Raw genomic sequence first — 15,540 nt, 5'->3', positions numbered from 1 at the left:
TATTGCTTCTCAAACTCATGTCTTGTTCTGTTAATTGGATTAATCCCTCCTTGTTACCCTGGGCTATGTTCCTGTCTTTCTCCCATTATTAAATAAACCTTTCTTGCCACTTACAACCCCCCTCAGCTGCTCCCCTGTTCATTTTTAATGACTTGGAACACTCTGTTCTAGCTCAGGTTTCAGCCCCAATGAGAATCTGTCCCTTGAAAATTGAATAAAGAATCTGAACAGCATGTTCCAATGAAGCTGTTCACATCTGGAGGCAGAACAAGCTTTTGTTCTGAGCTCTTCCAATTGACTTTGGACTGAGCTGCTTGGGGTTTTTATCCGGAATGAAGGCTCAGATAGTGTTGATTCAAACATTCCTCATATCAACTCCTCTCCTGCTATTGTCCCCTTGAGGCTCAGTTTTGACCTCGTGCTGTTGGATACACATACCTGCATTATGTATCATCATGCTGGTGATAAGTGGACTTGTTCTTCTCACCATCCAGCCTCCTCATTCGATGAGCATTTTATTCCAACTGTGGAGTAACGGGTTTGACAATATCCACAATTTTCAATGTTGTAGCCAATCTCAGGGGCATTAGCAAAATCCCACAGGGTGCAGGATTTCTCAGTCTCTGATCCTCCAGCCATCAGAATGTGACCCCTCTCTGGGAGCCAAAAATCTTAGAGTCCATTCCCTTTGTAGCCAGAGTGCAGGACCAAGCAGCTCGAGACAGTGCATGAAATGGCCAGGTAAATGTACATGTTGCAATGAATCTCAGCACAGGGGAACTTCCCTGGCAGTGTGATGCATGAGGGAACCATGTGAATTTCTAACATGCAGAAGCCGGAGCTATTGTGATCTAGCACTGTGTGGAATGAAGTCAAAGAAACACCAAAACCAAGCACCTCTCTCAGCCCCTTATTGCTCCTTTAGTCCCCAAGCCCACACTGATAGGCTGAGGGCCTACCACACCCCAGCCTCCTCACAGCACTACCAATCCCACCTCCTTGCCTGGAGCCATTCTGGACTCTGACTGGTCCTTCCCCATTCCAAGCAGGTCTCTGGACCGGAATGGGTTCTCCCGGCCGGTTCCAGGTCAGTGAAAACCACCACTAGGGAAAGTGGGCCATGCCAAGATAACACAGGGAGGGAAGAGGTGGTGTCCCTACCAAGAGAGAGACCATAATTGGGACTCACTCCACAGACAACAGTTTTGAGCTGGCCCCATGCTCCCTCCTCCCCAGCACAGTGCCTCCTAGTGTATCCCTGGGAAATTACACAGTCCCAGGTGCCTAGTTTCCTAAGGGCAAAACCTAGGACTTTTACAGGGCATTATTCCCAAATACCCTAACCCTGAAATTGAGCCAGGAGGTTGGTGCTGTTAATAAGCCATATGTTTCCTGCTTTCGGAACTCAGAAAGGAAACTTTTAGCCACTTGGGAACATTCTCCTCCCTTTGAAGATGCTTTAACTTAGGGGAAGATTCCATATCTTTTAAACCTATTGAAATGTCAAAGACACATTGCCTCATGCCATATATTTAGAGGATCATCTATCACACAAATTAACCAGCATCCATATTTTACCTGTAGCTGAGAAACATTTTAAGCAACAAATGTACTGAAAAAATCTGTGTTTTGTTCCTTGTGAATTGCTTTTAAATGCTGCTCGCTAGTTTGTTTCCTGCACTTAGATACCAAGGTTTTAGATGCCTTATTTACAATTGTTTCCCAAGTTCCCCATCTACCTCATGTCATGCTACACTGGCTGGCTTCTCCACATCCTGCTTCTCTACATCCTGGCTAACGGGTGAAGAGGGTGGCTGGGGTGCGCAGGCAGGAGGAAGAGTTGCTCTGTCTCAGCAGGATGTGGCTCTTCTGGTTTCCTTATTGGCTTTTTATTGGTTACATTTTTAATTGATCTTTTAGTCATCTGCTTCCAGTAATAAGAGGAAATTAAATATTAACAATAGACTGTTTCCCTTGTGACTGTTCGTCATTAACGATGGATGAAAATAAAACCAAGCAGGCAAGAAAACCACAGCACGTTATGAGCCCGATTTTCAGGTGCTCTGAGCACCCACAGCTCCCATAACCTTCAGCTGGAGCCATGGGTGACTGGCCCCCTGGAAAATGTAGTCCTAGACAAGTATAATAAAGATTGAACTATCTACCTACACACAGTATGTGCGCTTATGTACACCCTGACCCCCACAGGGGATAGTCAACATCCCTGTCACAGACCTGGAGAGAACTTTTCCTCATTCTTTTTATCCCAAAGATCTTTTAACTCGTCATCCTACTGACTGAGGAAAGTGTAGATAAGACACCCGTGTGAACCCATCAATGCTGTCCCTTACTCAGCCAGATGAGGAGTGGTGTGTGGAACTCCCACTGCCGGGGCCTGTGTCTGCCGCATTCCCAACCTCTTCCAACCTGGGGAACAGGAGACTGGGATTTAGACTCCCACTTCGGTTTCCTGAGGCTTGGCAGTATGGAACACTTATGCCCAGGCTACTCCCTCATCTATGAATGAAATCCTCCTTCAGAGAAGCAAATGTAGAAACCCACAGCTGAGCAACCAAGTCCTTTAAGGGCTCCTCCACACCCTCCATTGTTTCACTTTTTATTTGGAACAAAGATGGTTTCAGCCATTTCTAAGACTGAACCAGTCCATTCTGCTGTCCCCCAGGGCACTGGTCCCTCTGAGCTGTGCGCGTGTGCGTGCGCACACAGACCCTAAACCCCGCGGACATGGTAAAACTCTGCGTGCACAAAAATTTGCACAGAAGCACAACAATTTGCACAGAAGAAATTTTTTGTGCACACGGCCTGTCAAAAATTAGAGGGAACACTGCCCCAGGGCAGTGGCAGCCTGTCCCTGCACTCCAACCCGACTCCTCTGTTCTACCTGGTTGAGGGGGGGCAAAGAGACCGTCCCTCTTCAGAAGGCTGCGCTACACCCAACCCCAGCCCATCCTGACTTCATTTACTATCAATAACTTTAGCATATTGGATATGGCCTATGCTTTAGCATAACTATCCATAACTAATAAAATAATAATTAAGCCCTACCTGACCAGCCCATTACTGTTCCTCCCTCCTCTATTTATAGATTCATAGACTCTAAAGCCAGAAGGGACCATCATGATCATCTAGTCTGACCTCCTGCACATTGCAGGCCACAGAACCTCACCCACCCACTCCTGTAATCGACCCAGAACCTCTGGCTGCGTGGCTGAAGTTCTCAAATAATGATTTAAAGACTTCAAGTTACAGAGAATCCACCACTGACATTAGTTCAAACCTGCAAGTGACCTGTGCCCTATGCTAGAGAGGAAGGGGAAAACCCTCCAGGGTCTCTCTGCTCTACTTACCTCTAAAGTGAAAATCATAATTTAAGAAAGGCAGGAGGGATATACCATCCCAGGTACCAGCCTGAAAGCAAAGCCCATGATGCAGGATGGACCCAGTGTTGCTGCTAGCAGGGGGCCCTCAGCAGAAATATTTTTGCCGCCCCCAACACATAGTAATAATAGGGGGCCCCCTTGAGCTGCTTAGGGCTTTAAGCAATTTCTTAGTCTGCTTATGCCTAACACCGGCTCTGGATGGACCAGCCAACAAGAATGGTTAATCTGAAACTTTGTCTTGGGCTTGGTGCTCCACACTCCAAGAGCTAGAAGTGGATCAATTTTTACTGCTGCACTGGAAGAGGGGTTGGAACGGGAAACACCTGACCATTATTTTCTGAGGGGATACTGTAAATGTTAAACAAAACCAAACAAGAAGAAACTTCCCCCACAACAACTCCTCCAACTGTAATGTGCACCAAACCAACCAGTGCCAGTAAAAGTCCAGGAGGGACACAGCAGGCAACTGATAGCACATGAGCTAGATTAAAAAACAAACCCAAAGAAACAGGCTCCTTGGCACCCACTTTAGCTGAGTCTCAGTAACTGCAGTAGACAACAGGAACTCTGCACTCTCCTGCTCAGTAACATGAAGGGCCCTGGCCTGAGCCGTTGGATCAAGAGTAGACAAAATATTAATATTCTTACAGTGTCAGTTAAAAAAAGTGAGTGGCTAGACAGTTTCACACAAGAGTAAGAAAGATGTTGAAGAGACTCCTAATGAAAACACAGAAAGAGAATACTGTGAAAGTGAAAGTGCCCTTTTCACTAACAAGTTACCGCCAATGTTAGTCAGAAGAACACGTGGTCTCTTGTGGGAAGGTGCATGGCTGTTGATTGGACTCAATGCTAGTTCTGTTTTTCAGACTCCTCTTCTCCTATTACATCCAGTACACCATTTGCAGACAGTTATGGCTCCACTCAGAAGCACTTAAAGAGCAAAGGAAAAGACAGGGTTTTAAGTAATTCATGAAGAACTAGGCCTTCCTGGAGCACAGTAGGAATTTTCTCAATATTTTTTCGCCATATTGTTGAAACGCATCTGTTCCAGTGTATTTTCAGGTGATGGAATTGACCTCTCTGTGGATGTTCCCTCACCTCTTTTTAGAATGCTCATGGTATCTATAATTCAGAGTGGGGTCTGCCATACCGTTCATCTACACACCCATATATTTTTTTTGTCAGTTTAATTTTAGTCCAGTTGCTCTCCGAGCTCATCTCACCATTATGTCCCCTTTTGTACCTGAAGTGTCATCCATGAAGAATGCCCTCCAGCCTCGCAGATTCTCACTCATTTTCCTCTGGAATGCTTCTGGCACGGCAATAGAGCAATACTCGTCAGATGGCTAAGAAAGTTCTCTGCTTGGCACAGTCAGGGTGGACAGGAACATGTCGGAATCCAGTGCCGAGGATACTGTTGCACCAGCTAAACTGAGCATGTTTCTTCCATTGTGGGGAGAATACACCTTTCCTCCCTTACTTCTTCACTGAGCCTTTTTAGGTCTATGCAGACCTGGATGTGCCCTCCTGCTACCCATGATGGGCACACTACTTTGCTGGGTCAGTAACATGCCCTATTGCACTGTTCTCCTTGACTTGTCCTGCTCTTCCTTCAATTTGGGAAACAGGGACTGGCACCCTTCAGGCTAGACTTAGTACATGAAGCTTGGCCCCTCACATCAGCATCCACCCTGTCATCTTTAAGGTTGACATTCTGGCTGAACACCGTACCTGCTTCCTCTGTGTGTTCCACCAGGTCCATCTCAATGACTGTAGTTTGGTCTAGAAGGTGACTTGTGCTGGCGCAATTAATACGTGTCAAACCCACTCTCCTTGGGCCTCATAGTGAGGATGGGCTTTCAGTTGACCCAACTTGGCTACTGAGCACTACTCTGGGCTGCTCCAGCTTAGGGGGCATCTCCATAAAAGTCTCTTTATAAATTGGTGTCACTCTGCCCTGGGATCAATGTGTAAATGTAACACCATTGAAGACTAGAAGCCCAAGCCTGCCCATGAATGTTAGCTTTGGACATGGCTCCCAGGAAGTAGGCATCATTCACCACTGTTTGTACTATCACCCTAGGTTTTTGGTTTCCAGTGTCTTTTCCCCTTACATTAATATACATCATCTGTCCTGTGTTATCCCTTGTTACACCCGTAACATTTCTGCCCCATGAACTCAGTGCAATTAAGAGGGGTTTGTTTTGGTCTTTTTAATGATGCTTCTGTTCTCTCCCTGGGAATTTATTCTTCTGCTACTTGCACTGCAATTTTATTAGTTTCTTGCTGGACGACACATTTTCACTAGCACAGTCTGCGGAGCCAGTTCAAACACCTTTTCTAGAGGGCGCTGAGATCGATTTTTTTTCTAAAAGTTTTGTTCAAAATCCTGACTACTAGCAAATCTTAAGTGTTCTTCTTTACTAACTCAAAAGTGACAGTGCTCACCCTGTGCATTCAGGGATCTAACAAAAACTTCCCTTCTTTCTCTGGGTCTCCATGTTCTTTGGTAAAATCATGCCTGCTTATGTATTACATTCTGCTATGTTTGCTAAATCCCTCCTTTGGATCTGCTCAGCCACTAGACTCTGATGCTCCATTTTGGGGAGAGCCTGTATTGCTAATTACATATGACTTAAAAAGTTTGGAAGCACCATGTTTGGAGATGTAGCTTGCCTTTTCACAAACCACCTTATAAAACATTTTATTAGCACGTGTTTCTTGTTAATTGTTTATGAGCTAAAAGGTTTGTCTAAAGGAAGTGGAAAGGCAAAGAGGTCAGAAAGCAAGCACAGATTCCTTCCAGTAGTGACTTCCAGAGAATGGTCCTTTGCTCCTCTTAATATTTTTCTTGCTTACAATAAAGACTAATTTTTTAAAAAAGCTCCAACCCTTGATTTAAAGACATTCCCATCCATTTCTCACATACGTGACCCAAACCCAATCCTTATGGTCAGCAAATAGGAAGTGAGAAGATATTCCCAAGACAGATTTCTAAGTGGGCTGTGGGATTTGCTCTCAAGTACAAGGAGGTTTGTAATGGAGATGGGTCCAAACCAACCCCCCCGGGAGAAGATTGAATTCAGAAGTGTTGAGCCCACCTTGGTTGTACCAACCCCTGTAAATGGAAGGAGAAGCCAAACACAAACTATGCAGTAAGGCTGTAGTATGAATGCACGGGAGAAGTCATTGGTCCCCTCAGGAGGATTGAGTATCTGCCCCTTCTCCGGGTAGGTAGGGAGAAACAGACAGCAAAATGAACTGTAGCAAAGGGCCAATTGCATTAAGACCACCTCAGCCCATAGACCCAAAGGATACAATTTTACCTCATCTTCTAACAACTGTAGCCATCCACTAAAAGTTCATACTACCCAGCCACCCCCAAAGTGGTTCCATCTTTGTACAGTTACATAACCTTTCCCAAGTTCCCCCTCAATCTTCCCTGTCCACCTGCATTAGTTAACTTGGACCCCAGCTAGACAGGCAGCTGACACTTCTGTTAAGTATCCAAATGAGCCCCATCTGGTTCTGTAAAGACAGGACTAATCTGGGCTTTTTAAGTGACTAGTGATTTGGGGCACCTTTGCCTTTGGGTGCCCAACTTGACAGCTTAAAGTGGCCTGATTTTCAGTAGGGGGATGCTCAGCAGTTCTATAAATCAGGTCCCTTTAAGGTGTGTCAAACTAGAAACCCAGTATCACTGGTCATTTTAAAAAATGTAGACTATAGGTTTTTAACACATTAGAAATGAATGTGTCTACTTTCTAAAGCCCCCCACACTGCACACAACTATAACCATATTGGCCACTACCAAAGTCAGACTGATAAAATGCCCTCTAGATGCTATCTGGCAATATTATTTTCTTGAGCAGGGGTCTCAAACACGCGGCCCGCAGGCGGCCCACAGAGTTATTTCCTGCGGCCTGCCATAGCTCCCCTCACCCCTGCCTACCTCCCAGCGCTTTCTGCCACCAAACAGCTGTTTGGCAGTGCTTAGGACTTTCCAGGAGGGAGGGGGAGGAGCGGGTACACGGCGTGCTCGGGGAGGAGGCGGAGGAGAGGTGGGGATTTGGGGAAGGGGTTGGAATAGGGGCAGGGAAGGGGTGGAAAAGGTGGGGCAGGAGTGGGGCCTCAGAGAAGGGATGGACTGGGGGCAGGGACGGGGGAGTTTTTGTATCTTTGTATGAAAAGGTGTCAGTGATGTGGCCCTTGGGCCAATGTACTAGTCCTCATGTGGCCCTCGTGGTGATTTGAGTTTGAGATCCCTGTTCTAAAGCACTGTAGAATATGGAGATTGCTGTATGGACTAGATACATATGAACATTACAACTCTCGTAGCAATTTAAGACTCCTGTGGATTGCATTAAAAAAATCACACACCTCTTGGTGACCTTTTATTAAGGGGAACGTTTCCTGCTGAAAGTTTCAGAATTCCTCCCACGAGTGCCCAACTGCACTGATCTCAGAGTGAAAATGAAGCTTTTATTACCATGCAATGTAAGTTTTGTTAATCCACTTCCCATGACACATCAGCCTCAGGTACTGATTTGTACCCGGACTTACTTGACATTTCTAGAAAACTGAGTGTTAACAGCCAGTTAAGAGAGGTTCCCAAATAAGTCCCAGAGGCCTGAGCATTCCCCTCCCAGAAGATCAGTGGTTCTGGGAATGACAAGAAAAGAATAAACCACTACAAATTCTCACCTCCTCTCAACCCAACATCTGGGGATACATGCAAGTGAGAGATGAATTACAAAACGGAATGGGCACAGATTTAATCCCACCTACGCTCCCATGCTACCACTGCAATACCTGTTCTACCCAGATACTAGACACTTCACTTTGGAAACACTTGTCCCCTTCGTTATGCCGGCAGTGACTGAAAAAAAGGGGCGAGAGAAAAGGAAGGAGGGCATGGTAATGTCACCGCCCAGGGGAAGGGGGACAGGTTGGGAGGCTCCAACACTGGCTGAGGCAAGAGACCAAGCGCGTGTTACTGTCCCAAGTGTGAGAACACGGCAAACCTTGCCACTCCCGAAGGGAAACATTCAGAAAACAGAACAAGCCTGAATCACACTGCACCCTGCTCAGCTTTTCTGCCTCATTCACTTGAATGGGTGAGGAACTGGCCCATTAATATACACAAAGGGTGACCCCCGGCCAAGGCCAGCTCAGAACAATTCCTGCTGCCTCATTGCGCTCCCAATTGGAACAGCTTGCTGCCTAAGGATCCTGAGGGTCCCTCCCAGTTAGGCTTGGCTGGGATAACACGCAGGGTCCGGCCACAGCAAACGCAGGCACTGAATGCAAGACTCTGCTAAGTCAGCTTCAGAGTCTAGCAACAAGTTGGCAGATACAACAAGCCTGATCCTGCAAGGTACAGAGAGTGCTTCCTAGCAGATACTGAGCACCTTTCCCTCCACTGACTCCAGGGTGGTAGAGTGCACTCAGCACCTGGCAGGAAACAGCCCAGCAGGTCATTTCCCACATCACCAAATTTCTCTAAGACCCACCTTTCCTCTAACTGTCCTGACAGGCTAGTTCAAGCCTTTGCACTTGTAGAAGCTTGGGTCTCCACCTGCACTCTCCAGTCCATGCTTGAACCTCACTAATGATTGGGTCTCGCTCACAGCAAATTGTTCCATTGTCTCAATGTCATTGTTAGTAAAATGTTCCCTAAACAACTCTAAACAAAATGTTCTCTTCATGTTTCAGGGTTTGTTACATCACGCTGTAACACCTGGAATCATTCCTCTTTGGCAGCGCTTCATGTGTAATCAGGCCTGACGAAATTCCAGGCCCCGGGGTCAGGACCATCCCTTGCGGGGCAGGGCCTGGGGTGGAAGTGACGAATGTGTCACTTCCAGAACCACCCACGCCAGCACAAGGGCCCCCCAAAGTGCAGGGCCTGAAGGGGTCTCACACGCCTAGTGCCCTGCAGCCTGGGCCCGCGGGCAATTGCCCTTTTTGCCCCCCCCCGGTCAGTGGGCCTGTTTGTAATGAAAGAGGTGCCGAGGCTCAAGCAATTTCTTTTACTTTCATAACGGATGTGCCAAGCCCAGAGTGCAGGGCTAGGAATGGCCACAACTTGGCACAAATTAAGTACTTCATCCTGGCCTTTATCTTACTACCTTTCCAATATTGTACACCTGTTACTATGTCCCACCCTACGCTTGACTAAGATGAATAAGATCAATTGATGGCATCTGTGGTAGAGGTTGCTGCATATACCCCTTTTGCTGCAGCACTTGCTGGTTGACAGGAGGGCTGGATGCAGAGTAGGTGGGAGTAGAGACTGGTTGGCCTTGTGGAGGTGGCAGAGGTGGGGCTGTTGCTATGATATAGCCAGACTGTTGTGTGGGTTGAAGGACTGCAGTGGACTGGCACATGGTGGGGTGAGGATCAGCACCATCAGCAGATGACTGGCGGGCAAGACTCATATGGCTAAACTGTGATCCTAGGTTGTCTTGCTGTACACTGTTGTCCTGGACGCTGCTGTGAGTTGCACGGGGAAGATGTTCTAAGAAAACTGCATTAGCTCTGATCCTGGAGGCTGCAAATATCCTGCTGATGAACTTATTCATTTAAATTAAGGAAAGCATCTATATTCAGCACAGCACTTAAGCACATGCTTAAAGTTGAAGTCCTTTCCTAAAACAGAGCCTTATAACCTGTTGCCTCGTGAGAGCAGCTCCCGAGTTGGTCTTTATAACAACTTAATTCAGTCTCGTTCTGTTTGCCCGTTTCTCCAAATTCTCGAGATCGCTCTGTTTGTGGCTCAGCAGCTCATTTTATAATCCCATCATAGCATGTTCATCTAAACAACTTTTCAATTCCCACGTGCCTATAAAGGCCTTTATTAAATATCACATCCACCAAATTCCCTTGTCCACTAAATTTTGTAATCATATTAGAGTACGCTACCGGAGTGTCTTTATCATTTGGTTTTTATAGAATTCACACTGTCTATTGCTCATCAGGTTATCTTCTATGGAGTCACCAACAACAACCCTTATTGTTCACTCATATTTTCCAAGTCCATAGGCTGAACTTGTTATAAGTGATAGAGCAGTTCCACAGTTTTCTCTTCTAGTCCTTTAAGGATTGAGAACATATGGATGGCATCTGGGCGTGATATCTCACTTGTAGCCCAATGCCTCAGCAAAAAAGGAAGAGGAATGAGAGTTCCCCACCCCATAAAAATGGATGAAAAAGACGCTAGGCCCAGCAGCAAAGATTCTTGGACTGCACTAAACTAGTGGGTTCTTCTGGAGGCTGTCAGTGGGTGTTGGAGAGGGTGAAAATCCAAAACAAAACTCTTCCCAAAGCTCTTATATTTGGCTGCATTTTTTTCTCTGCTTGTTTTTATCAGGATTTACTCACAGGGCCCAACCCAAACCTCATTATAAGGGATTAGACTAAACGATAAGAAGAATAGTTGTTAAAAGCTGATTATATTAAAATGTGGGAGCAAGCAGTGGCTGTTATGGAAAACTATTAAAATATCAGCAATAAAAGATGCAAATACAGAAGTTTGGGCAAAAATACTCATTTTGGATCGATACTTCCCTTCCCACCCATTCTGACAGTTTGATACAGTCCAGGTATCTCCTGCAGGGCAGAGGTGCTGGAACAATTTGCATAGTGGGGTGCTGAAGATGGAAGCCATGTATTTAGGTTATTACGACTTCAAGCCCTGGGGTGCTGCAGCATCCCCAGCACCTATGCTGCAGGGTTCTAATGCCTTTCATCAAAAGCATGTTCCCTTCATCTTTCCTTGGAATGGGGGGCTTGATGTTTATATGTACATTAAAAGTCCATTCCACTGAAATGGATGAAAGAGACTGCCCGCCCGCTTTCCATGAACTCACGCTGCCTGGCATATGTAGTTTTTATTTTCAATACACCCGTGTACACACAAGTAGCCATTGTTTTATATATAAATTTAGGGGGTTACAAATTTTGATTGTTAATTTACAGTTTGAGCTACTTGCCACATCAGAAAAGGTTCTCTTTTATTTTCAGATTATTCATATACTTTGAATATTTAATCACATTTGTACTGGGTTTCTTTCTTTCTTTCTTTTTAAACTGAGATTCAATATAAGTGAATTCTTCCACAAATCTAATCCAATTTGGGGATTTCCCATATCCCTGCTTTTTGTTATTCTACCTAATCCTTTTGTAGGCGGCTGTAACGATCTGATCTGGTAGTTTTCTATTTTAAAGTCAAAACAGAAAGGACTGTACCCCCTGTATAACTGCATGTCTCTATTGCATGCAGGAAGTCGAATTTGTCAATTACCACAGTTCTTCAATTACTGCAAGAGGGGGACTTAAAAGCCTGAAAACAAATACATTCAAAGACAGAGTTACCTAATAGATGCCCATCTGCTTGGTACAATAATTTTGGTTTAAATAGTTAATAAAAGTTGCCTTAATTACTATTTACCCAAATGACTCACATTAACCTTTTTAAGTTAACCCCTTCTGTTTTCTCCTTGCATCACACACAGACACACCAGAAAGACTCTGTCAAGCACGTTCTTCAAAACGATGGTGCCTTTAGGTTTGTAATAAGGCAGAGGCACGTTGCACTCGTGGCTTATACCAGTGTTTGTATGGCACAGTGCTCAAAAACAGCATTAGAGACACTATGGTGCTTTATAGTGTGAGATCTGAACGGCACTTTGCATGGGTTCCGCCCCTGCATGTTGCACACCCTGTGTGTGTCGCTGCCGCTGATGGTGTCTTTCTCCTTACCGAAAGGAAGGGCTGAAGGAATCCCACCCATCTCCTGGCTTCTCAGTGCCTTGGAATCACACCCACTGCCATCCAGCACCTTGGATTCCCATTAGAAACACCCTCTTTTCCTTACACCAGATCTGGAGGGAGGAACAGAGGAAGCTGTGGCCCTTTTGCTGATAACTTCAGACAATTCAGAAAGCACTATGTAGGGTCCATTCAGAACCACCATAACTTGGATCTCACCCTTGTCATGATCTTCTCCCACTTGCTGAGATACCGGCCACCTCTAGTGACAGCTTCACTAACAACATTTCCACGTACTAAAGCTCAAAGGTCTCCACTTTCAGCAGATAAAGATGTTGTTGAAATGCTGGACAGCATTGAGCCTACTGTAAATATCACAGAGGAAAAATGAACCATCTCATTTATTTCTGGTTAAGTTGTTTATTTAGTCACATCACTTGATTTCAAAGTTAAATGACAAACTCACCACCATTAAATGCTATTGTGCATATACTGGTATCTGATACTGGGGAAACCACAGTTTCCAGTTGACTAAGAGCACATACATTCAAGGAGTCAGCAGCAGTGCTGGGTTTGAGGGGAACAAAGTTAAGTCCTAGAAGTCTGAGGATGATGGGGGGACAAAAGCCGAGAGTTTGAGCACTGGATGGCCGTGAGAAGTCAGAGGGCTGGGGGAGCAAGGAGGATGAAGAGCTTAGACTCCAAACTCAAGAGAAATCAGGGGGGAAATCAAAAGTTGTGGACATCTAGGAATTCTGATGACAAAGAATTGTCCCAGTCTTGCAGTTGGAGGTTTAGGTGAGAGAAAAGGGGGAGTGGATGGTTATTTGCCTTTCCCCCAATGTTCAAAGGCTGTTGATGGAAGGGCATGCCTAACTGTACTACTAACACCCGAAAGGGAAGAGATTCAGATCTAACACCCATGCCATCTCTAAAGCCTGCACACGAACTCTTACTTTCATCCCTCTGAGGGATGCTGGCAAAGCTGGATCTACCAGGATCCTGCTGGAACAAGCCAAATTTTGGCCCCAATTCCAACACCCAAATAGAGAAGTCGAGGTATTCCTACTTCACCACAAGAGTCTGGATTCTGGTGCACCTTGGCACGAGTGCTGTAAAACCTCAGCTCCAACACATGGAGCCTCCTGAGTCCAACTTCCACCCTCTCCCCCCAAATTCCATGGCATGAACAAGGGGAGCTGCTCCTACCCTGCCAGACAGTTCCCAACTTGAACCCATTCTAGTGCCTTAAATTGCACAAAATCCTGGATCTAGCGGTAGGATCTTGGCAGGCTTTGGCCCACAAGCCCAACTTGTATGGTCTAAGCAGACGACAAATCTAGCCCTCCTATTTCTCAGGGAAAATCAGGATCTGGCTGTATCTCAGCCCAACAGAACTGGGAAAATACATAACTAGCTCCGAGATCCTATTGGGTCTGACCAATTTTCAACCCCAATTCCCCAAATTCTACTGATCTTAATACAGAAGAAAAAAAACCCAGCAGCTCCTAGTTCACCAGACCTTGCTACAAACTGAGACAGCCCCACTGAAAAGCCATTGTGTTTGGCAGCAGGGTCTTTCTGGAGACAGGGAGCTTTTTACCCCAAACCCAAAACTTAAACCAGCTAAACAGACAAGAAGTGCGGCTACTCCATTTCCACCACAAAATCCCAAACCCCAGTAGTCCCTGCTCAGCAGCATCACAGGCAGAGTCAGCACCTGGACTCTGCTAGAGTTTGCATTTTTGGCCCCAGGCTCCCAAGTTGTATTCTTAAAAGAAACAAGGGACTGATGCTACTTGACCAGAAAATCCCAGCCTCTGACATACAGCAGGGGCTGAGTCTGGGGCCAGAACAGTACCAACCCAGCTGGATCCAAGGGCCAGATCAGAGTTTCTGAGGCACTTCCACACTGGGAAGCATCAGAGTCTGGACTCTGTCTGCAGCTCTGGACTTGGGAAGGAGAGGGCTAAAACTTGGCTGGATCTGGCAGGATCCAGGGGCCAGATTTGGTTTGGGGGGCACTTGTGCTGGGATGTGCCAGAGCCCAGAGGCATGGAGGGAGGGGGGGCTGGATCCAGGTTGTGGTGGGGCCGAAGGGGAGGCTCTCTCTCTCTGTCCCACACACACACTCCCCCGGCCCCACGCGCAGGGCAGCTGCAGGCTCCTCTCCCGCTGCTCTGTCTCTGCAATTCCCAGCGCCCGGGCGGCTCGGAGCGCGATGCCCCGCGGGGCCGGGGGGGGCTGAACACCCGGAAAAGTCCCGGGGAGTGAGTGACTGGCTGGGGGAGGGGAGCTGCGAAAGGGGGAACTTCTCCCCTGCCCGGGGGTCCCCGCCCCGCGCGCGGCACCCACCTGTCCTGGGCAGGGTGTTTCCTCCGCCCGCCCCACGCGCTGCCGCCGGGCTCGCCTGCCCGGCTCCGAGCTCCTGCCCAGCCCGCTTTGGTGCTCGCCACCGACCGGCCAAGAAAGTTTCTCCAAGGCCGCGGCTGCTCCCGCGCCGGCAGCTGCGCCCGAACCGGCCGCTCCCGCTCTGGCCGGCCCCCCGCTCGCTCGCCCGCTGCAGGCTGGTGACTGGAGGAAATTCAAACCCACGGACTGAGCCCTGGCGCCGCGGGGCCGGGAGACGCGGGCTGGGGTCTCTAGGGCGCCCCCTGGAGGGTATCACGGCCCCAGGCACGCCGGCGGGCGTTCTCCCCGCAGCAGCCACGTCCCAGGCGCTGGCTCGCCCAAGGTAAAGGGAGGACGAGCCCGGCTGGCTCAGGAACACCGCGCGCTCTGAGCCAGACTTCCTGGGGAGGGCCCGCTTTGTCGGCTCAGTCACACCCTCGCCGGTGGGACTAATGTCACTGAAAGAAGAGGGGGGAAAGGAGAAGGATGGAAAAACACGGACCCAGACAGAGGAATCCTATTTCAACGCAGTTTGCAGATACTCCAGTCTCCAAGGGAGTTCCGCCTACCTCGGGAAAGCTGTCTAGATCAGAGTGGGGGTTGGAGTCTGAGATTGACTTCCATCTAAAAACCTAGAGCTCACTTTTCGAGGGGGGGGGGGGGGCATCCTAGCCCATTCTGGAGCTGGGCTATCATTTTCTGTTAAAATCAAATGGGTGTGCCAAGCAGCCTCTGGAAAGGTTAAGGCTCTCTCCAGTTCTAGAGGACTCTCTCCATAAAAGTAAACACCCTGCCTCCCACTTTCTCTATGCAGTCCAACAGAATGTTTCACAGCTGGCCTTGTAAAGGGGTGCTGTAAAACTTCTTCTCACTTTCACCCTAGGAAAGCAAGGCCCTTGTTACCCAGGTCACACCTCTGTCAAGTTTCGGTGGTGGGTTTTTGTTTGTTTGTTTTGTTTTGAACTCTTCCTACTGC

The 15,540-nt window shown here is 47.4% G+C and overlaps 1 protein-coding gene across 2 annotated transcripts in view; it reads right to left on the bottom strand.

The window, feature by feature from the left end:
• ADORA2A (adenosine A2a receptor) overlaps positions 1 to 15,046 on the bottom strand; it is a 36,413-nt gene extending 21,367 nt beyond the window's left edge. The window contains exon 1 of one of the 2 annotated variants that reach the window (XM_048821599.2): positions 14,529 to 15,046. The gene's annotated coding sequence lies outside the window, so the exon portion shown is untranslated. Of the gene's footprint in view, positions 1 to 12,392; positions 12,519 to 14,528 lie in introns of those variants that run through there. The other variant, XM_075120249.1, reaches the window with a different exon arrangement.
• Between the last annotated feature and the right edge of the window lie 494 nt (positions 15,047 to 15,540).

The sequence above is a fragment of the Caretta caretta genome, chromosome 15 (assembly GCF_965140235.1).
Source record: "Caretta caretta isolate rCarCar2 chromosome 15, rCarCar1.hap1, whole genome shotgun sequence".
Lineage (NCBI taxonomy): Eukaryota > Metazoa > Chordata > Testudines > Cheloniidae > Caretta > Caretta caretta.
The sequence above is the reverse complement of the archived record's forward strand: the minus strand, read 5'-3'. Positions and strand labels throughout refer to the sequence as shown.